The 23,297-nt window shown below is 44.5% G+C and overlaps 2 pseudogenes; one reads left to right on the top strand and one right to left on the bottom strand.

Annotated features, from left to right (window-relative positions):
* Positions 1-1,395: 1,395 nt before the first annotated feature.
* LOC108541137 (small ubiquitin-related modifier 2 pseudogene) lies at positions 1,396-1,683 on the bottom strand (annotated as a pseudogene).
* A 5,776-nt stretch (positions 1,684-7,459) lies between these two features.
* Positions 7,460-8,770, top strand: LOC108541122 (leucine-rich repeat-containing protein 3C-like; annotated as a pseudogene).
* The last annotated feature ends 14,527 nt before the right edge of the window (positions 8,771-23,297 follow it).

The raw sequence follows: 23,297 nt of genomic DNA on the forward strand, positions 1-23,297 counted from the left end.
TTTTTTGAGATGAAGTCTCACTCTGTCGCCCAGGCTGGAGTGCAGTGGCGTGATCTCGGCTCACTGCAACCTCCGCCTCCCAGGTTTAAACAATTCTCCTGCCTCAACCTCCTGAGTAGCTAGAATTACAAGCACACACCACCACGCCCGGCTAATTTTTTTTTTTTTTTTTTTTGTATTTTTAGTAGAAACAGGTTTTACCACGTTGGCCAGGCTAGTCTCAAACTCCTGACCTCAAGTGATCTGCCCACATCAGCCTCCCAAAGTGCTGGGATTACAGGCGTGAGCCACCACACTCGGCCTCCATACATTCTTGTAATAATGCCACACTTATAAATGTAACACTATAATAAGCATTGTGTCTGATAGTGTCAGTCCTATAGCTCTGTTCTTGAAGATTGTTTTCGCTATGCTTAGTCCTTTACATGTCCATATGCATTTTATTTTTTCCACTAATAGTCATTTATATAACTTGATGCCAATCAAAACATACCATTGGCTGTTTAGCTGGGATTACAGGTGCCCACCACCATGCCCAGCTAATTTTTGTATTTTTAGTAGAGATGAGGTTTCACCATGTTGGCCAGAATGGTCTCGATCTCTTGACATCATGATCCACCCGCCTCAGCCTCCCAAAGTGCTGGGATTACAGGCATGAGCCACTGAGCCCGGTGAAAGGATTTTTTTTTTTTTTTTTTTTTTTTTTTTTTTTTTTTTTTTGTTAAAATACTGAGAGGAAAATAACTTACTGGAATATAAAGATAAGAACTGAATGAGCATGCCTCTAATGGAGAAAGGGGGTATTTTCACAGAATCAGTATTTTTCCCCATCCCATCCCCACTTGATGTCAATCAAAACATACCATTGGCTGTTTAGTTTTAAAAAATGCAATATGCTTGGGCATATATACCAGTTACTTTATGTACAATAAAGGAATGGGGAAGTGGGAAACGAAAGAGCAGAGAAAACTATACTGTAGTAGTCAGGATGTGGTGGAACCAAATTGCAGTTTTCTAATGCAGAATGTAATCTTGATCTTTAAAGAACAGAGTTCTGGCCAGGCATGGTGGCTCACACCTGTGATCCCAGCACTTTGGGAGGCCGAGGTGGGCGGATCACTTGAGGTCAGGAGTTCGAGACCAGACTGACCAACATGGTGAAACTCGTCTCTACTAAAAACACAAAAATTAGCCAGGCATGGTGGTGGGCACCTGTAATCCCAACTACTCGGGAGGCTGAGGCAGGAAAATTGCTTGAATCCGGGAGGCAGAGGTTGCAGTGAACCGAGATCACGCTATTGCACTCCAACCTGGGCAACAGAGCTAGACTCTGTCTCAAAAATAAATAAATAAAATAAAGAACAGAGTTCTGGAGTAAAGAAGCAGGTTCCCTTCTCAGTAGACACCTCCCATCTGCTGTTGGAATGCATCAATTGTATCGTCATCCTCCATTTCCAACTGTGCAGGTGTGTCTATTTTATTGATTGGTTGCCCATCAAATTGGAATCTAATCTGCTTCATTGACAATCCCTGTCATTCACAATAGGCTTTCATTAGTTTACTAAGTGGTGTATGCCTCTTAGTCTTAAACTGCACCACAGAACCATCCTGCCCCAACACCTTCAAATTAATATGTTCTTTGTTCTCATTCCTGACTCCTTCCTTGGGCCTTTCATCAGCCATGCAAGCACCAGTCTCCTCAGCTGCTGCTTCACGAAAGAGGCACCAAGTCCACACCAAACCAGCACACAAGCAGCCCCAGGAGCAGCAGAAGAGGGAAGCAGCAGAGGTGGATGAGGGCTCCATATGCATTTTAGAGTCAGCTTATCAACATTCACCAAACACATATTCTCATACCAAACTGCTGGGATTTTACTTTAGCTTTCGTTGAATCCATGTATCAATTCAGGGGCTTTGTCATCTTTAAAATTGTGCTTTCTAATCCATGAAGATGGTATATCCCTCCACTTATTTAGGGTTGGTTTTGAAGTTTTGTTTTTTGTTTTTTGGTTTTTGGGGGGATTTTTGTGGGGTTTTTTTTTTCTGTTAGTTTGTTTTTGAGAGGGGGTCTTGCTCTGTCACCCAGGCTGCAGTGCAGTGGCAAGATCTCAACTTACTGCAGCCTCCACCTCCCAGGCACAAGCAATCCTTCTGCTTCAGCCTTTTAATTTGGGACTACAGGTGTATGCCACCATGCACAGCTAATTTTTGTATTTTTCGTAGATGGGTTTTCATCATGTTGCCCAGGCTAGTCTCAAATTCCTGGCCTCAAGCAATCCACCTGCCTCAGCCTCCCAAAGTGATGGAATTACAGGCATAAGCCACCATGCCTAGCCTTATTTCGGTTTTGTATAATTTTGTCTCAATAGTGGATATTTTCTAGTTACATTTTGTTTGTCTTTTCATTTTATTTTAGGTTCCAGGGTACATGTGCAGGTTTTATATAGGTAAACTCATGCCACGGGAGTTTGATGTACAGATTATTTCATCATCCAGGTACTAGGTCTAATACCCAATAGACTCCCTCCTTCCACCCTTCACCCTTAAGTAAGCACCAGTGTCTGTTGTTCCCCTCTTTGTGTCTGCATCTTTTCATTTTCTTGGTGGAATCCTTTGAAGCATGAGATTTAAATTTTGATGAAGTCTAATTTACCTATTTTTTCTTTTTTTTTTTTTTTTGAGACGGAGTCTCGCTCTGTCGCCCAGGCTGGAGTGCAGTGGCGGGATCTCAGCTCACTGCAAGCTCCGCCTCCCGGGTTTAAGCCATTCTCCTGCCTCAGCCTCCGGAGTAGCTGGGACTACAGGAGCCCGCCACCTCGCCCGGCTAGTTTTGTATTTTAGTAGAGACGGGGTTTCACCGTGTTAGCCAGGATGGTCTCGATCTCCTGACCTCGTGATCCGCCCGTCTCGGCCTCCCAAAGTGCTGGGATTACAGGCTTGAGCCACCGCGCCCTATTTTTTCTTTTGTTGCTTGTACTTTTGATGTCATATCTAAGAAATCATTGCCTAATTTAAGGCCACAAATATTTATACCTATGTTTTCTTCTAACAGTTTTATGGTTGGTGTGGTTCATTGAATGTTTATGTTCCCCCAAAATGTATTTGTTGAAATCCTAATCTCTAAGGTATACACACATAGTCAGCCCTCTGTGACTGTGGGTTCCACATCTGTGGATTCAATGAACCATGGATGAAAAATATTTGGAAAAAAATTGCATCTGTACTGAACATGCACACTTTTTTTTCTTGTCATTATTCCCTAAACAATACAATATAACTATTTACAGAGCATTTACATGGTATTAAGTATTGTAAGTCATCCAGAGATGAATTAAAGTGTAAGGGAGAGTGTGCAGAGGTTATATACAAATACTATACCACTTTATATCAGGGATTTAAGCATCCATGGATTTTGGTATGCATGGGAGGTCCTGGAATCAATCCCCCTGCCAACAGGTACCAAAGGATGACTGTATATGTATGAATATATGTATATGTACATGTGCATGCACACATGTACACACACACACACACATAAATGCAATGAGTACACCAGCGGCAATGAGCATACCAGACACTGAGACTTTGGTTTTAAATACTATTCTCCTCAAAATGAACCAGAACTCCTTGAAGAAATGACTGACTTTGGGGCTAAAGCAGAGAAAGCATACAATACACCTAGAACATATTGTACCATAAAGTATGGCAATTCTCAAAGGATCATGGGGATGTGTCAAAGTGACACAGGAGCCAGCCAAGGGGCTCCCACTGGCTAACTCTGGGATAACAAGAGCATCAAAATAATGACAGAATTATAGCAATTTCTTATAACCCATTAAATAGGAACCTATGAGCCCATACTAATATCAATTAATAGATAAATATTCCTCACAAGTATTGACAACATAAAATAGAAATTACAAACAAAAAAATATATTTTTTTTCCTGGATGACAGAGGGAGACTCCATCACAAAAAAATATAATAAAATAAACAAAATTTCTATTAAAGTTAAAAAATTAATAGAGAAATAAATGAGAGCAGAGGGAGGGGAAAGCTTTCCCTTACAATAGAAGGTCAACTAATACATGTGGAAGAAATAATAGAAGGAATGATAATGTTTTGTTTTCTTTTTTTTTTGAGGCAGAGTCTCACTCTGTCTCCCAAACTGCACAATCATAGCTCACTGCAACCTCCAACTCCTGGGTTTAAGCAATCCTCCCACCTCAGCCTTCCAAGTAGCTGGGACTACAAGTATATGCCACTGCGCCCGGCTAATTTTTGTATTTTTTGTAAAGACGGAGTTTTGCCATATTACCCAGGCTGGTCTCAAACTCCTGAGCTCAAGTGATCTGCCCTCCTCAGCCTCCCAAAGTGCTGGGATTACAGGTGTGAGCTACCGCACCCAGCCAATGATTATCATTTGATAACCTTTACAGTAATAATCGTTTTGGTGAAAAAGCAAATAAAATGGTACTTATATAAATAGGTAAAGTCTGGGCAACACCGAGACCCGCCCCCCATCTCTAAAACAAAATTAACTTAAACAATTAGCTGAGTGTGGTGTGGTGGCTGGCACCTGTAGTCCCAGCTACTTGAGAGACTGAGATAAGAGAATCACTTGAGCTCAGGAGTTCAAAGCTATAGTGAGCTATGATCTCACCACTAAATTCCAGCCTGGGTGACACAGCAAGACCGTGTCTCAAAAAATAAATAAATAGGCCAGCCATGGTGGCTCACACCTGTAATCCCAGCACTCTGGGAGGCTGAGGCGAGCAGATCACCTTAGGTTGGGAGTTCAAGACTAGTCTGACAAACATGGAGAAATCCCGTCTCTACTAAAAATACAAAATTAGCCGGACACGGTGGCACATGCCTGTAATCCCAGCTACTCGGGAGGCTGAGGCAGGAGAATCACTTGAATCTGAGAGGTGGAGGCTGCAGTGAGCCAAGATTCGCCGTTGCGCTCCAGCCTGGGCAACAAGAGTGAAACTCCGTCTAAAAAAATAAAAAATAAATAAAATAAATGCGTTATCAGTAACAATATTTTTGCATAGTCTCAAAGTATCTTAAGACAAAAATACTTACTAACTTTACATTGAAAATCTGGCAGACATCATCATACCAAATGATGAAAGTTAATTTCACCAGTGATGAGACAAATCAACATCATATGCCTTCTGATGTGATGCATTAAGAAGAACACAGCTGGTTGGGTTTGGTGGCTCATGCCTGTAATCCCAGCACTTTGGGAGGCCGAGGCAGGTGGATCACTTGAGGTCGGGAGTTAGAGACCAGCCTGGCCAACATGGTGAAACCTCATCTCTAACAAAAATACAAAAATTAGCTGAGCATGGTGGCACAAGCCTGTAATCCCAGCTACTGGGGAGACTGAGACAGGAGAATCGCTTGAACCCACGAGGCGGAGGTTGCAGTGAGCTGAGATGGCGCCACTGCACTCTAGCCTGGGCAACAGTGCAGGACTCCGTCTCAAAAAAAAAAAGAAAAAAAAAAAAAAAAAAAAAACACCGCATCACTTCTGCAGCATTTCTGCCAAAATGATTATCCTAAATCCAATCATGAGGAAACATCAAACACAATCTGGTGGACATTCTGCAAAATAATTGACCTGTCCTCTTCAAACTTCTGGGTCATGAAAGAAAGAAGAGACTAGGAATTGTTCCAGAAAAAAAGGAAACAAATGAGACATGGCAATTAAATGCAACACGTGATCCTGTATTGTATCCTGGACCTATAAATAACTTTACTGGGAAAAGTCAGTAAAATTTGAATGAAGTTTGTGGATTAGAAGATGCTGTGGTGGCCGGTCATGGTGGCTCACGCCTGTAATCCCAGCACTTTGGGAGGCCGAGGCAGGTGGATCACCTGAGGTCAGGGATTTGAGACCAGCCTGGCCAACATGGTGAAACCTGTCTCTACTAAAAATATAAAACATTAGCCAGGCATAATGGCAGGTGCCTGTAATCCCAGCTACTCAGGAGGCTGAAGCAGGAGAATTGCTTGAACCCGGGAGAAGGAGGTTGCAGTGAGCCAAGATTGTGCCATTGCATTCCAGCCTGGGCAACAAGAGTGAAACTTCATCTCAAAAAAAAAAGAAGGTGCTTTGGATTCAATGTTAATTTCCCGATTTTCATGGGCATTCTGTGATTACATAGAAGAGTATCCTTATTTTTATGAAACAGACACTAAAGTATTTAGGGGTGATTGGCATCATGTCTGTAACTTATTCTCAGATAGTTCTGGAAAGAGAATCTGTATCTATACAGAGAGAAATAATAATAATAAGGCAGATATGGTAAGTTACTAACGATTAGGGAATCAGGCGAAGGGAACACAGGAGTTCTCCACAGCATTCCTGAAACTGTCTTAAGGTTTTTAATTATGTCCACTTTAATAGCTGAAAAATATTTCCTATAACTCTTATTTTGTAAATCCCTGGCATCTATTTAATTCAAGATCAAAATAAAATAAGAACATGAAGGTAATGAGAAATAAGTCAGGCACAAAGAGAACTTATAAAGATAAATCAGAGCTATTCACTAAATATACTAAGGCCTATGAGTCTTAGGTTCAATTTTTTTTTTTTTTTTTTTTTTTTTTTTTTTTTTTTTTTTTTTTGAGGATGGCATCTTGCTCTGTCGCCCAGGCTGGAGTGCAATGGTGAGATCTCAGCTCACTGCACCTCCACCTCTTCGGGTTTTTAAGCGATTCTCCTGCCTCAGCCTCCCGGAGGTAGCTGGGATTACAAGGTGCCCGCCACCACGCCTGGGCTAATTTTTGTATTTCTTGGAGAGACAGAGTTTCACCATATTGCCAGGCTGGTCTCGGAACTCCTGACCTCATGATCCGCCTACCTCGGCCTCCCAAAGTGCTGGGATTACAGGAGTGGAGTCACGACGCCCCAGCCTTGGGTTCTAGTTGATCATATGAAATTTTAGTGGTTAAAGAGCCAGAGGAACTTTGAAAAGTCTCGTTCCTCAAGTCTTTTCGTCATATATGTTACATTAGGATTAAAGAATAGAAAGGGGTCCGGGCGCGGTGCTCAAGCCTGTAATCCCAGCACTTTGTTGGGAGGCCGAGACGGGTGGGTCACGAGGTCAGGGGAGATCGAGACCATCCCTGGGCCTACACGGGAAACCCCGTCTTATTTAAAAACTACAAAAAAACTAGCCGGGCGAGATGGCGGGCGCCTGTAGTCCCAGCTACTCGGGAGGCTAGAGGCAGGAGAATGGCGTAAACCCTGGGAGGCGGAGCTGCAGTGAGCCGAGATTGCGCCACTTGCACTCAGCCTGGGCGACAGAGGCGAGACTCCGTCTCAAAAAAAAAAAGAAAAAAAAAAAAGAATAGAAAGGGGCTGAGCACCTTGAGAAGCCAGGAAATGAAGTCCCCTGAAGAGAGACATGTTTTCCAAGGAAAAGGCAGAGGGACGTCCGCTCGCCATGGAAGAAAGTGCCACAGAGCATGCTAGAAGGGCTGAGGACAGCAGAGGGATGGATGGAGGTGGGGGATACAGGTTGCTGCAGGCAGTGGATGTGAGATGGGCCCCACCCTATTTTGCACCTCTGGCCTGCCAACCCGGGATCCTTCTGCCCAGCCAGACTCTCGGTAAGGAAGAGGGGTTCTGGGAGGCAGTCCCAAACTCGAAGAGTGAAGAAAGATGGCAATGCCAAGGCTTTGGGAGTGGAGCCAGAGGCAGGAATTGGAATTGGGGGCTGGTTTCCCCATGGCAGAGCTCATCCAGGTCCAGGATCTACCCTCTCTTGGCAATGACTGGCCAAGCCCTGGCTCAGGTATTCCACACCTGGGCCCGGAACCACATGCGAGGAAACCCAACACTGTTCCACCCCAGCCCGCAACTTCCAGCAGCTAGGAGCAAACAGGGCTTGTGGAGGAGGCAGTGGGTCTCCAGAGCCCAGCAGCAGGGAGGCTACTTCCCGGGAGAGGGCAGCGGCACAGGAGAAGGCCCTGCCGCCGACAGGGGTCCTACTCCACTCCGGGACCCTGCCCTTCTGTGGCCACGCTCCCACCAGAAGCCTGTCACCTCCCATCCCTCCCGCTGGTAACAGGCACCGGGGTACCGTGCCCAGCCCCCAGGCACCTTCCCAAGGCTGCCATGTGGCAGAGGAAGCCGGTGAACGGACGCTCGGCTGCAGCCAGGCAGGCCTAAGCTCTGTTTCCCCGCCACATCTCAGCTACACCCACAGGCCTGGGTGCCAACCAGCTGGCGTCAGTGCCCTTGGTGCCTTCCAGCACCCGCCTGTCCTGGAGGAGCTGCATCTGTCCCGTAATGTCCTCGCCCGCCTCTTAGGGGCAGCCTTCTCAGCCCTGGCGGGCACGGTGCACCACCTCGACCTCTCTGAAAAGCTGACCTCGGTGCCCGTGGAGGCCTTCGTGGGGCTGCAGATCCAAGTGAATCAATCCGCCAACCCGTGACACTGGGACTGTGCCCTCCAGGGAGTGCTCAGGCTGGTGACGCTGGCACCGGGCACCAGGACAGGCATCGTGTGCGGCCCCCGGCACCCGACCAGACCTTGGTGGAGCAGGAGCTCCTGCTGCTGGCAGGGGAGGAAGAGCTGTGTAGGGCGGGGCAGGGCCCAGCGGAGCACCAATGTGGCCCCTGCCTTTGGAGAGTGGCTGACCTGGTGCATTATGTGCGGCAGAACCGAGATGAAACCTGGCGCACCCTCAAGCGGCCCCTGCTGCCAGGGCACCCGGAGTACCACTCCACCCTCAGCACAGTGATCCGATGACCAAGGGCGCTCCTGGGGCCACACCACACACTCCTCCTCCTCCGCCCTTTCCCTTCCTCTGACCCCCTCAGCTTCCTGTGCAGCCTCACCCCAGCCCCCTAAATACCTGTCCTCTCTCCTCTCTCTCTCTCCCCCCACCTCTCTCTCTCCACGCCCCTCTCTATCTCGCCCCGCCCCCCTCTCTCTCTCCCTGCCCCTCTCTCTCGCTCTTTCTCTCTCTCTCACACACACACACGCGCGCGCGCACACACACACACACACACACACACACACACACCCCATCTCTGGTGCCTGGATTTATCTAGTGCTCCAACTTAACTTAAAGAATGGGAAGGACTTTGGACAGAAAAGAGGGAGGGACCCTAGATGAAAGGTTGTGGAGGTGGCAAGGAAGATGTACACTGGGCAGTGGCAAGACCAGTCTCAGGGCTGAAAGAGAGGATGCAAAGAGGGATGAGGAGGTGGTGAGACCAAGCTGCAGGTGGGGTCCAAAGTCGGGGTACAGCCAGATTTAAAAGGACACTTTGGGCTCTGCCTCTCTTCTCCCTCTACCTCTACTGAGAGCCTCCTCCTTGCTTCTTGCCTCTCTCTTGCCTCTAGGCCCCTCTTCTTGCACTCTGTTGGAAACCTCTCATCTCACACTCCCTGCTTCCTTCTCCAGACTCTCCTTATCTCTCTGTGCCCTCCTTTATGCACTGACAGGGTTCCTGAGCTCCTTCCTGTGCGGAAAAGGTGGTCTCCTCTATGACTGAGTTGGGGACGGGTGACTGGAGAGAGCTGGGGGAAGGGGGTAGACCCCAAAACATCACCAGAGAAATCAATAAAGTCACCTTTGTGAAGGAGGAAAAAAGGATCAAGAACAAAGTTCTATGGGCCAGGCGTGGTGGCTCACACCTGTAATCCCAGCACTTTGGGAGGCTGAGGCAGGCGGATCACCTGAGGCCAGGAGTTTGAGATCAGCCAGGCCAACATGGCAAAACCCCACGTCTACTAAAAATACAAAAATTAATCAGGCGTGGGAGCACTTGCCTGTAATCCCAACTGCTCAGGAGGCTGAGGCGGGAGAATCAGCTGAACCCGGGAGGCAGAGGTCACAGTGAGGCAAGACTGTGCCACTGCACTCCAGCCTGGGCAACAAAGAGAGAGTCCGTCTCAAAAAAAAAAGAATAAAGAATAAAGTACTACGATCCCAAGAGGATTATGTATCAGAATTTTTCTGGAGTTCATGTATATAAGTTTCATTTTATTTCAATTCTTTATAAAACAAATCAAGCAAAAAATGTCTAGAAAATACATTATGTGGCCAGGTACAGTGGCTCACACCTGTAATCCCAGCACTTTGGGAGGCCAAGGCGGGCGGATCACCTGAGGTCAGGAGTTCAAGACCATCCTGACCAACATGGAGAAACCCCCTCTTTACTAAAAATACAAAAAATTAGCCAGGCTTGGTGGTGCATGCCTGTAATCTCAGCTACTCGGAAGGCTGAGGCAGAAGAATCACTTGAACCTGGGAGACAGAGGTTGTGGTGAGCTGAGATCTCGCCATTGCACTCCAGCCTGGGTGACAAGAGTGAAACTCCATCTCATAAAAAAAGAAAGAAAGAAAATACATTAGGTAATACAATGAACACCCACTCAGTCTAAAATAAAACATTTCTAAACACAATAGACTCCCTTCCCTACCACATTCCCAGTACAATATCTTTAATTTAGCATTTGTCATTCTCTTTTATGTATTTATACTTTTACTACACAGTATATATTTCTTAACAAAAGATAATATTGTTTGGCATGATTTTTGACTTTACAGAAATTGTATAATACTGTATATGTCCTTTTAAGCTTATTTTTCTCACTCAAGTTTTCTTTGGTGGGGAAGGGGGGGGTTTGTTTGTTTGCTTTCTGAAAATTCCCAAGTCTTATCACTCAAGTTTAAATATTTATTTAGCTTAATACACATAACTTTAATTCACTCATTGTATCTGCTATATAGTGTTTCATGATATGAATATATAATTTTTCATTGCATATCATATTGATGAGCATTTAAATTGTTACCCCATCTATTCTACTACCATCAATGCCAAAATGAACCCCAAATCTGACGCCTTGTGTTGATTTGCAAGTATTTCTCTAGGCCAGTGGCTCTCAAATTTTAGAAAGCATCAGAATCACCTGAGAGTTTTATTAAAGAATAGACTGTTGAATTCCACCCCCAGAGTTTCTAATTCATTTCTAACAAGTCCTTAAGCAATGCTGATGCTGTTGGTCTGAAGACTGCACTTTAGAACCACCGCCCTAGGATGTTCATCCTGGAGTAAAATTGCTATCAAATAATTGTGCATCTTCAACTTTACTAAACGATGCCAAATTGCTCTGCAAAGGAATTTTAATGATGTGCTCTCCCAAAGAAGTCAGTTCTCTTCCTCATGTCTGAAACCACCTTTGCAAAATTGTGACTGAGACAGTGAAAGAGATCTAACTTAATCGACTTCATCTTGCTTCTAACCTCCAAGCTGTCCTTGTTCATTCCTGGGCATAAGTTAAACTAACTTTGGGAGAAACTTATAGTTTATAGTTTGGAACAAGGACAATAACAGCCCTTTCCCAAAGCAGACCTCCTTCTTGCCTGGGGACCAAACTGCCTTTGTAAGACTAATATTAGCCACGAGATTAGAAATTATGGTTTAGGAGTCATGCAGCTGAAGGCTGCAAGATTCTGACCCTCCCTAAACTGCTCCTAAGATCAGCGCTTGAGAGATTTTGCAGACCCTGCACTTGATGGATCAGCTGGCCCCACTGAGATCGATAAACTGGCTCATCTGATCTTATGGCCCCCACCCAGGAACTGACTCAGCTCTAGATGACAGCTTTGACTCCTTATGATTTCATCCCTGACCAATCAGCACTCCTGGCTCACTGGCTTCCCCCTACCAAGTTGTCCTTAAAAACTCTGCTCCTCAAATGCTCAGTAAGACAGATTTGAATTAATAATAAAACTCCAGTCTCTCACACAACCAGTTCTGCCTAAATTACTCTTTCTCTATTGCAGTTGCCCTGTCTTGAGAAATCGGCTCTGTCTAGGCAGTGGGCAAGGTCCACACTACATTTGATGATGTCATAACACTTCAAACGTTTTGCCAATCCAAAGCATACGGAATTGTATTTCACTATGGTTTCCATTTGAAGTTCCCTGTTACTAACGGGGTGGAGCATCTTTTTATACAGCTGTAGCCACTCAGGCTAAATTATACTGTCTCTTATCTGTTCATTTCTTGGCCTATTTGCTATTAGGATGTTTGACTTTAATTTATTTCAAAAGACAAAATTACAGGCTGGGCACAGTGGCTCACGCCTGTAATCCTAGCACTTTGGGAGGCCGAGGCAGGTGGATAACCTGAAGTCAGTTTGATACCAGGCTGGCCAACATGGTGAAACCCCATCTCCACTAAAAATGCAACAATTAGCTGAGTGTGGTGGCTGGCGCCTATATTGCTAGCTACTTGGAAGGCTGAGGCAGGAGAATTGCTTGAACCTAGCAGGGGCAGAGGTGAGAGTGAGCCGAGATCGCACCACTTCACTGCAGCCTGGGTTACAGAGTGAAATTCCATCTCAAAACAAACCAAAAAAAAAAGACAAAATTACAACAAATTTAGTTTAAAAATCCACTTGGCTTTTATTTGTGATTCTAGAATCAGGCAACGCCTCACTGTATGAAATAGAACGGGTGTTCTGGTAGACAGAGCAGAGGAGGTTGGCTTTGTAGGCCAAAAAGGGCTGAAGAAAACAGAAACAGAGACCAAACGGTAAATCGGCCATTTCATAGTTACCTTCCTTCTAAGGTTAAAAACAGAGGGGACTGGCCGGGCGCGGTGGCTCACGCCTGTAATCCCAGCACTTTGGGAGGCCAAGGCGGGTGGATCACAAGGTCAGGCGATCGAGACCAACCTGGCCAACATGGTGAAACCCCGTCTCTACTAAAAATACAAAAATTAGCTGGACATGGTGGCGTGTGCCTATAGTCCCAGCTACTCAGGAGGCTGAGGCAGGAGAATCGCTTGAATGCGGGAGGTGGAGGTTGCAGTGAGCTGAGATCATGCCACTGCTGCCCCTGCACTCCAGCCTGGGCAATAGAGCGAGACTCAGTCTCAAAAACAAACAAACAAACAAACAAAAACAGAGGGAACTTCCTTATTATGCTGTCTCAGGTTGACTGGAATCTCCTGTATTTTGGAAAACTGGCTCATTTCAAAGTTCTGTTTGATTACATGGCACTTAGCGTAAGTGACTCCATTCTGGTTTGGGCTGCTGGGGCCTAGGGCAGGAGGCTATCCCAAAACAATGGCCTGTTATAAACCTTACTTACGTAGTTATAGTTACTAAACCATCATTTTTAGAACATAATGAGGAAAGGCTGGGCGCCGTGGCTCACGCCTGTAATCACAGCACTTTGAGAGGCAGAGGTGAGTGGATCACCTGAGGTCAAGAGTTCAAGACCAGCCTGGCCAACATGGTGAAACCCCATCTTTAGTAAAAATACAAAAATTAGCCATGCATGGTGGCGCATGCCTGTAATCCCAGCTACTTGGGAGGCTGAGGCAGGAGGATCACTTGAACCCAGCAGGCGGAGGTTGCAATGAGCCGAGATCGTGCCATTGCATTCGAGCCTGGGCTTCAGAGAGAGACTGTCTAAAAAAAAAAAAAGAAAAGAAAAGAAAAAAGAACATAATGAGGAAAATGCATGTCTAGCACATTTTTCAGAAAATTCAAGATATACATTTATACTGAATTTACTATAATACAGAAATTTCTGTGTTCTGTTAACCTAAAGGGGCAAAACTGAGGCAAACTTTAAATATAGAGAGTTAATTTGGGCCAAGGTTGAGGACTGTAGCATGGGACATACTTCCAGCTTGCTTTTTAGAGTGCTCTGGGAAACAAAGGAGAGGCTCAAACCCACATATCAGGAGGGTTTGTCGGGAAGTCTCCTTGGTTTACAGAAATAACATTGGTTAGCGATTGGCTATCCATTGTTGAACTATAGTCTAGCGCCCCGCGTTGCAAGTGGCTTCAAGAGGGGAGTGATTGCTGTTGCAGTTTAAATGCCTCTCTGGGCCTGGATAATTTAAAGAGGCTTGCCTTTCTCAGATTAAAAGATGTTTTTTTCTCTCTCAGTTATAGTATGAGAAAAAAGAATACAAAATTATACTTGTACCACAATATACAAACTAAAATTCCAAAACACTATCCTTAGAAAAGAGACTAAAAGGAAATATGCTATTATTGCATGAGCATTTTAGAGATAGATTTCTTATTTTATGGCTTTAAGTGTGTATACTTTCTTCCAATTTTCTATATTTTCAGTTCTTTTATAAAACAATGCAGTTTCATATTCCATGGAGATTCAGTGCCAAGCTAATACAAAAACCAAAAATCATGTATGCAATATTACCCCAAACATCCCTTAAATTGGGCCATCTCAGTCAGGCACGGTGGCCCATGCCTGTAATCCCAGCACTTTGGGAGACCAAGGCGGGCAGATCACCTGAGGTCAGGAGTTCTAGACCAGCCTGTACAAAATGGTGAAACCTCATCTCTACTAAAAACACAAAATTAGCTGGTGGTGCAGGCCTATAGTCCCAGCTACTCAGGAGGCTGAGGCAGGAAAATCGCTTGAACCCAGGAGACGGAGGTTGTAGTGAGCCCAGATCGCACTATTACACTCCAGCCTGAGCGACAGAGCCAGACTCCATCTCAAAAAAAAAAAAAAAAAAAAATTGAGCCATCTCTCAGAAAGTCCAATAGTGATTTAGTAAGTGTTCAGGGTAATTTTGCAACATGGCCTATTTTTTTTTCCCCCTATCATTGGAATTGTTGCTATTTGTTTGAGCACCAGATGGAACAACAGAAAAGCAACTATCTACATGTATTTCTTTTTAGAATAACACTTAACTCCGGTAAGATGATGTTATCAGAGGCACCCAGGAACTAGGACCAACAAACTAGGGACCAAGGGAAAGCAGATTTGCACATCCCATCTCATGCTTAGCCTACGGTTCACTGAGCGGAATGTTAGGTGGAATCATGCACCATTTACTTTGCCACTTTCTCCCTCTCTTATTTTCGTGGGGTTGAGTTAATATGGTTGAGCTTGCATATGGTAAATTTGTATGTGATGAGACTCATTTGTACATAATTCATTTATAATAGAAGAAAACCTCTTTTTTAGGAGGAACAGATTTCTGGAATATATAAAGATATACACACTTTCTGTTTTCATAATTCATTTACTCTTTCAGCAAGTATTGTATCTGCAATTTTTTTTTTTTTTTTTTTTTTTTTTTTTTTTTTTTTTTTTTTTTTTGAGATGGAGTCTCACTCTGTTGCCCAGGCTGGAGGATAGTGGTATGACTTCAGCTCACTGCAAACTCCACCTCCCAGGTTCAAGTGATTCTCCAGCCTCAGCCTTCCAAGTAGCTGGGATTAGAGGCCTGCACCATCATACCGTGCTAATTTTGTATTTTTAGTAGAGATGGGGTTTCACTATGTTGGCCAGCCTGGTCTCAAACTCCTGACCTCCAGGGATCTGCCCGCCTCAGCCTCTCAAATTGCTGAGATTACAGGCGTGAGCCATCACGCCCAGCAATTTTTGATAGAGGAGATAGAGGGAAGAAGTAAAATAGTCTCTGTCTCTACTCTCGTGGAGCATAATCAACTAATCTATCAGTAAAATAAATAAAAAACTACCCTGTGATAAAGAAGAAGTACACAGTAGCTTAATAACATACAATTGTAATATTTCATCTTCATTGAGGGTTTTAGAAAGGCTCCCTGAGAAAGTGATTACTGAGCTGGGTCAGAAGTGTGGTGGATGCTGTGATGTGTGACCAGCAGTGGTACTGGAGTCAGATCATACTGCCTCATGGGAGCCAATGGTTGAATTGTTAGGAATTTTGAGACAGGTTTTAAACAGCCATTATTAAATATTATGTAAACTTATAACTATATTAAAAACACAAATCAATAATACTCAAAACTCATCACTTCCTAATTATTTTTTGCTACATTTTACTATTATCTGTGCTTTTGAGGTTATCTGTTGTGCATCTTTTCCCAGTTCCACATTCACTGATATCACAATTGATAGCTTGAAACCGAAACAGTATAAAATGGGGCTTTTTCTCCCAAAGAGCTGGTTGTTAAACATTTACCAACATACTACTGAGATAGCCAAGTGTAAAGAGGCTCCCGGGGAAACTCTGACCAGCCTGTGCCCACTGGGGTAGAGCCACAGAAGTTCACACCCTTTACAGCAGGAGGAACCTGGCCCTTCTCTTCCTGGGTGGAACCTGGGATTCAATCTGTAAGGTAGGAAGCCTATATACTAGCAGGACTCTCCCTCTGCTGAGAGTTCCTGTTTCCTTTTTTTTTCTTTGTGACCAATAAATTCTACTTTTCTCACCCTTCAAAGTGTCTGCAAACCTAACCTTTCATGGTCATGTGACAAGGATCTTGTTTTTAGCTGAACTAAGAAGGAAGTGCTACAACACTACTGTGCACAACCCAAATCCTCCTTCAAAGAAAGATCTCTTGGCCTACGGGGAACGTGGTCAGCAGATGATCTTCAGCTATAGGTACCTTTAGGGATTCCTTACATGCAAAGAATCATCCTTCCAAGGTTGATGTACATCTCATGAATGATTGAAGTGGGAGTATAAAGGCCCAGTCATTTCAACTGAATGTAAGATACCTGAAAGTTCATTTTAGCTCAAAAAGTCTCCATGAGGCTTTTGTTGGACTGTACTACTTCTTGACTTCCCCCTCTGCCAAAGTATGCTTTCTTTCCCTCTCTTTCCCAGCTGTTGTCCCAAAAACACCCTTTTCCACACTAAGCTCCATGTGAGTCTGCTTCTGGAGAACTCAACCTGCAAGAAAAAGGATAAGGAGGGTGTCAATGAGAAAATGTTAAGGTAGGGAGTGTTAAAAGAAAGGCTTTAGCCAAATTAAATGTAGAAGAGTTTAATTGAGCAAAGAATGATTCATGAATTGTGCTGCCTCCCGAACCAGAGTAGGCTCAGAGATTCCAGCATAGCCATGTGGTGGAAGAAGATTTATGGACAGAAAGTGGAAATTGGCATACAGAAAATGGAAGTGAGGTACAGAAAAGGCCAAATTGGTTACAGCTTGGTGTTTGCCTTACTTGAACACAGTTTGAACAGTTGGCCACCTTTGACTGGTCAAAACTTAGGACAAGAGTAGGCTACAATCTGTTTACAACTCCATTTGGGTAATAGTTCATGATGTACAGAGAAACCTTTAGACTGAAGTTAAAATATGTAAGGAGGCAGCTTTAGGCTAAACTTGATTTAACAGGAGTGTTCTAGGGCATGGAAAATTATCTGAGCAATGTCCTGTATTGGAAGACAAAACAGCGCTATTGAGAAAGGTACAAAAGGGCTAGTGGAACCCAGAGAGCAGGAAACAGCCTAATGTGAAATGAAGCTGAAAAGGTAAATTGGGGCAAAACCATGTAGGATGTTATTGGCCATTGGTAATGATTTGAGTTTGTCATAAGGATAATGGAAAGCCACTGGAAACCTAGGGTGGAGTGTTATGCGGCGGGCAATGCATTGTAAGATTTGCATTTGGAAAATATTACCATGACAGAATGTGGAAAATAGATTGGATAAAGGAAAGTGTAAACTTGGAAGGCTTAGCTAGAAGATGACTGTAGTGGTAAAGATGATGGCAGAGTAGACTTGATAGTGATGGAGATGAAAATTTTTGGATTGATTTGAGAAACACTTAGAAGGTAAAACATGATGCAACCTGGTAATAGATTACAAGAAAGGGGAGGTGTTAAGGATGATAACTAAGCTTTTAATTTGCTAAACTGGATAAATGGCACCATCCAATGAGATAGAAGAGGATTAGGTTTGGGGGAAAGATCGTAAGTTTATTTTAGGACACAAAGAACTCGAGCTTCCTTTGAGACAATCAAATGCAGTATTCTGGAAGCCAAGGAAAGAGAATGTTTCAAGAAGGACAGAGAGATCAATTATATTGAAAGCTGTACAGAAATGAGATAATACACAGCTGAAAGTATGTAGGCCCCTTATCTACGGTTTTGCTTTCCACAATTTCAGTTACCTGTGATCAACCACAGTCTGAAAATATTAAATGAAAAATTCCAGAAATAAACAATTCATAAGGGTTTTTTTTGTTTTTTGTTTGTTTTTGAGACAGAGTCTCACTCTGTCACCCAGACTGGAGTGCAATGGCATGATCTCGGCTCACTGCAACCTCCACCTCCAGAGTTTAAGCAATTTTCGTGCCTCAGCCTCCCAAGTAGCTGGGATTACAGGTGCTTGCCACCACACCTGGCTAATTGTTTTTTTTTGTTGTTGTTGTTGTTGTTGTTGTTGTTGTTTTTTGAGATGGAGTTTTGCTCTTGTTGCCCAGGCTGGAGTACAATGGCACAATCTCAGCTCACCACAACCTCTGCCTCCCGGGTGCAAGCAATTCTCCTGCCTCAGCCTCCCAAGTAGCTGGGATTACAGGCATGTACCACCACGCCCGGCTAATTTTGTATTTTAGTAGAGACGGGGTTTCTCTATGTTGGTCAGGCTGGTCTCGAACTCCCAACTCAGGTGATCCGCTTGCCTTGGCCTCCCAAAGTGCTGGGATTCAGGCACGAGCCACCGGGCCCGGCCGATTTTTTTGTATTTTAGTAGAGATGGGGTTTCTCCATGTTGGNGTTGTTGTTGTTGTTGTTGTTGTTGTTTTTTGAGATGGAGTTTTGCTCTTGTTGCCCAGGCTGGAGTACAATGGCACAATCTCAGCTCACCACAACCTCTGCCTCCCGGGTGCAAGCAATTCTCCTGCCTCAGCCTCCCAAGTAGCTGGGATTACAGGCATGTACCACCACGCCCGGCTAATTTTGTATTTTTAGTAGAGACGGGGTTTCTCTATGTTGGTCAGGCTGGTCTCGAACTCCCAACTCAGGTGATCCGCTTGCCTTGGCCTCCCAAAGTGCTGGGATTCAGGCACGAGCCACCGGGCCCGGCCGATTTTTTTGTATTTTTAGTAGAGATGGGGTTTCTCCATGTTGGCCAGGCTGGTCTCAAACTCCCAACTCAGGTGATCCACCTGCCTCGGCCTCCCAAAGTGCTGGGATTACAGGTGTGAGCCATGTGCCCGGCCTGTTTTTTGTTTTTTGTTTTTTTTTAAGACAGAGTCTTGCTCTGTCACCCAGGCTGGAGTGTAGTGGCATGATCTCAGCTTGCTGCAACCTCTGCCTCCTGGGCTCAGGTGATCCTCCCACCTCAGCCAGCCTCCTAAGTAACTGGGACTACAGATGCACACTACCACCCCCTGGCTAATTTTGGTACTTCTTGTAAAGACAAAGTTTTGCCATGTTGCCCAGGCTGGTCTCGAACTCCTGGGCTCAAGCGATCTGCCTGCCTCAGCCTCCAAGAGTGCTGGAATTACAGGCATGAGCCACCATGCCCAGGTGATTCATAAGTTTTAAATTCAGCGCAGTTCCAAGTAGTGTGATGAAATCTGATGCTGTCCCACTCCAGCCCAGCTGGGACATGAATTCTCCATTTGTCCATCATAGCTCTACACGCTTCCTTTCCGTGAGACACTTATTAGCCTTGTCTGTTATCAGTTTGACTGTCACAGCATTGCAGTGCTTACATGCAAGTCACCCTTATTTTACTTAAAAATGACCCCATTGCACAAGAGTAGTGGTGCTGGCAATTTGGAAATGCCAAAGAGAAGCCATAAAGTGCTTCCTTTAAGTGAAAAGTTGAAAGTTCTCAACTTAATAAGGAAAGAAAAAAATTGTATCCCAAGGTTGCTAAGATCTACAGTAAGAACAAATCTCTCTGTGAAATTGTGAATGGTATATCATTATAATTGTTCTATTATTAGACATTGTTGTTAATCTCTTACTGTGCCTAATTTATAAACTTTATCATTGATATGTACATATAGGAAAAAATATAGTATCTATAGGGTTTGGTACTATCTGTGGTTTCAGATATCCACTGGGGGCTTGGAACGTTCGCCCCACAGGTAAGTGAGGACTACTGTGTCCTGCTGCTTCAGGGGAGTGAGGAGTATAGAAGCCAGCTTGGAATGGGTTCAGAGTTGAACAGGAAGAAAGAAAAGAGAGGCACTTTTCCTTCTACCACAAAAACAATTGTAAGAAATGTACTTACATTTGGCCTAAAAGAAAAATGTACCAAGCCCGGCCAGGCGCGGTGGCTCACGCCTGTAATTCCAGCACTTTGGGAGGCCGAGGCAGGCAGATCACCTGAGGTCAGGAGTTCAAGACCAGCCTCACCCACATGAAGCAACCCTGTCTCTACTAAAAATGCAAAATTAGCCAGGCTTGGTGGCGCATGCCTGTAATCCCACTACTTGGGAAGGCTGAGGCAGGAGAATCGCTTGAACCTGGGAGGCGGAGGTTGTGGTGAGCCGAGATTGTGCCATTGCCCACTAGCCTGGGCAACAAGAGCAAAACTCCATCTCAAAAAAAAATAAAAAAGTTTAAAAAAAGAAAAATGTACCAGGCCCGATGGCTCATGCCTATAATCCCAGGACTTTGGGAGGCCAAGGCAGGAGGATTGCTTGAGCCTAGGAGTTCAAGACCAGCCCGGGCAACATTGCACGGCTCCATCTTTACAAAAAAAATACAAAAATTAGCCAGGCATGGTGGTATGCACCTATAGTCCCAGCTACTCAGGAGGCTGGGGTGTAAAGATTGCTTGAGCCCAGGAGGCAGAGGTTGCAGTGAGCCAAAATCACACAACTGCACTCTAGCCTGGGCAACAGAATGAGACCCTGTCTCAAAAAAAAAAACAGAAAAGAAAAGGAAGAAAGAAAATGGAAAATGTGATTCTAACCAAATCAAAATATCAACTGTATTCAAGTTCCATTTAAGATAAAAGCTCATCTCAATTCACACATGTCATTTCACCTAGTTCACTGAGCTCCAAAGGAACTAAACTAGCTCTGGAAAAATAGTTATACTGCTGCCATCCTAATTAGAAAACAGCAATTTTACGAAGAAACTGCTACCCAAAAACTGCTACAGAAAAGTCACTTTGGTGGGCATAGTGGTTCACAACTGTGATCCTAACATTTTGGGAGGCTGAGGCAAGAGGATTACTTGAGCTTAGGAGTTAGAGACCAGCCTGGGCAACATAGTAAGACCTCATTTCTACAAAAGAAAGCCAGGCGTGGTGGCACACACCTGTAGTTCCAGCTACTCAGGTAGCTGACATGGGAGGATTGCTTAATCCTAGCAGGTTAAGGCTTCAATGAACCATGATCCTGCCACTGCACTCAAGCCTGGGTGACAGAGTAAGACCTTGTCTCAAAAAAAAGAAAAAGAAAAGTCACTTCGAGAAAGTGAAGCAAGATTATCATTCTTTTCTGGGCCTTATCTGACCCACCCCACTCTGAGTCAATTATTATCAGATACAGGCAAAAGACATGGATGTTTTTATAAAAATTCAATAAATAGACATAATACTATTAAACATCCTGAGTTTAAAATCTCAATATAGCTGATGGAGTACTGTAATGTAAACCAAAAATAAAATTCAACGGCCCCCCAACCATCCGAATGGACCCCTCCTCTTGGCCCAGGGCATTCCAAAGTTAACCTAAAAAGCTAGGCGATGATGAAATGAGGGAGCCAGACCTGCCTCATTATACCCTTCTCCCTGTTGGAATTCAGGCACAGCTGACCAGCTTTAACATCAACACAGAGACCTTAACACTGGCAGAACAGATTCTGTATGTCTCCTTTTTTTTTTTTTTTGAGATGAAGTCTTGCTCTGTTGCCCAGGCTGGAGTGCAATGGCACGATCTCGACTCACTGCAACCTCTGCCTCCCAGGTTCAAGCGATTCTCCTGTCTCAGCCTCCCTAGTACCTGGGACTACAGATGTGCACCACTATGCCCAGCTTATTTTTGTATTTTTAGTAGAGACGGGGTTTCGCTATGTTGGCCAGGATGGTCTCAAACTCCTAACCTCGGGTAATCCACCTGCCTCAGCCTCCCAAAGTGCTGAGATTACAGGTGTGAGTCACTGCTCCCGGTGACTCTTTATGTCTAATAAGAAACATTTACAAGCTATTCTCTCTGAAGCCTGCTACCTGGAAGCTTCATCTGCATGATAAAACCTTGGTCTTCACAACCACTTATGGTAACCCAGACATTCCTTTCTATTGATTCCAGGTCTTTAGATAATAACTCTTTCGACCAATTGCCAATCAGAAAATCTTTGAATCTACCTGTGACCTGGAAGCCCCACACCCCCCTTGCTTCCAGTTGTCCAGACCCAACCAATGTACATCTTTTTTTTTTTTTTTTTTTTTTTGAGATGGAGTCTTGCTCCGTTGCCCAGGCTGGAAAGCAGTGGTGCGATCTCAGCTCACTGCAACCTCTGCCTCCTGAGTTCAAGCAATTCTCCCTGTCTCAGTCTCCCGAGTAGCTGGGATTACAGGCGCCCGCCACCACACACCCGGCTAATTTTTGTATTTTTAGTAGAGACAGGGTTTCACCATGCTGGCCAGGCTGGTCTTAAACTCCTGACCTCAGGTGATCTACATGCCTCAGCCTCCCAAAGTATTCCAAAGTATTGGGATTATAGGCGTGAGCCACCACATCCAGCCCCAATGTACATCTTATATGTATTGATTGATGTCTTACGTCTTCCTGAAATGTATAAAATCAAGCTGTAGCCCAGTCACCTTGGGCACATGTTCTCAAGGTCTCCTGGGACTGTGTCATGGGCCATTGGTCACTAGTTTGGCTCAGAATAAATCTCTTCACATATTTTACAGAGTTTGACTTTGACTATTTATCAGTAGTATCTTTCTTACTCTTATTTACCTCAAACAAAAGTGTACGCATCTTTAGCCTTTAAAGGTCATACCTTCTGCTGTGTTCTCACAGGATGAGTCTCCCTTCAAAGCCTTCCTCTCGCATCCAAACTCTTATCCAAGTTTTAGGTCGAGTCTTTTCATGGTTATCATGCCTTATTTGGGAAACCTTGGTATTTGTGCCTTTTATGTGTAATATTGCCAACTGCGCCTTGCTCTCAAATTGCCAAATATTTCCACAATGAAACCACCCAATGGGTTCTTCTTGCCTGCTACCCAGATAGAGGCGATCTATCAAGGCAGGGGAATTGCAATAGTGAAAAGTTTTACACACATAGAGCACGCTGAACAGCAGACTGTAGTTTTATTATTACTCAAATCAACCTCCCCAAAAATTCAGAGGCCAGGGATTTTCAAGGATAGTTTGGGGGAAGAGAGTGGGAGTGGCTAGGCAACAGGTGCTTGCTGCTGACTGGTTGGGGTGCAATCATAGGGGTGTGGCAAATGGTCCTCCTGTGTGCTGAGCCCTTCTGGGTGGGGCCACAGAAGTGGTAGTTGGATCCAGGTGGAGCTATGATACACCTGGACCCATCAGTCTTCAGACATGCCAAAAAAATACAGAA

This window comes from Rhinopithecus bieti, unplaced genomic scaffold (assembly GCF_001698545.2).
Source record: "Rhinopithecus bieti isolate Rb0 unplaced genomic scaffold, ASM169854v2 scaffold_18354, whole genome shotgun sequence".
Taxonomy (NCBI): Eukaryota; Metazoa; Chordata; class Mammalia; order Primates; family Cercopithecidae; genus Rhinopithecus; species Rhinopithecus bieti.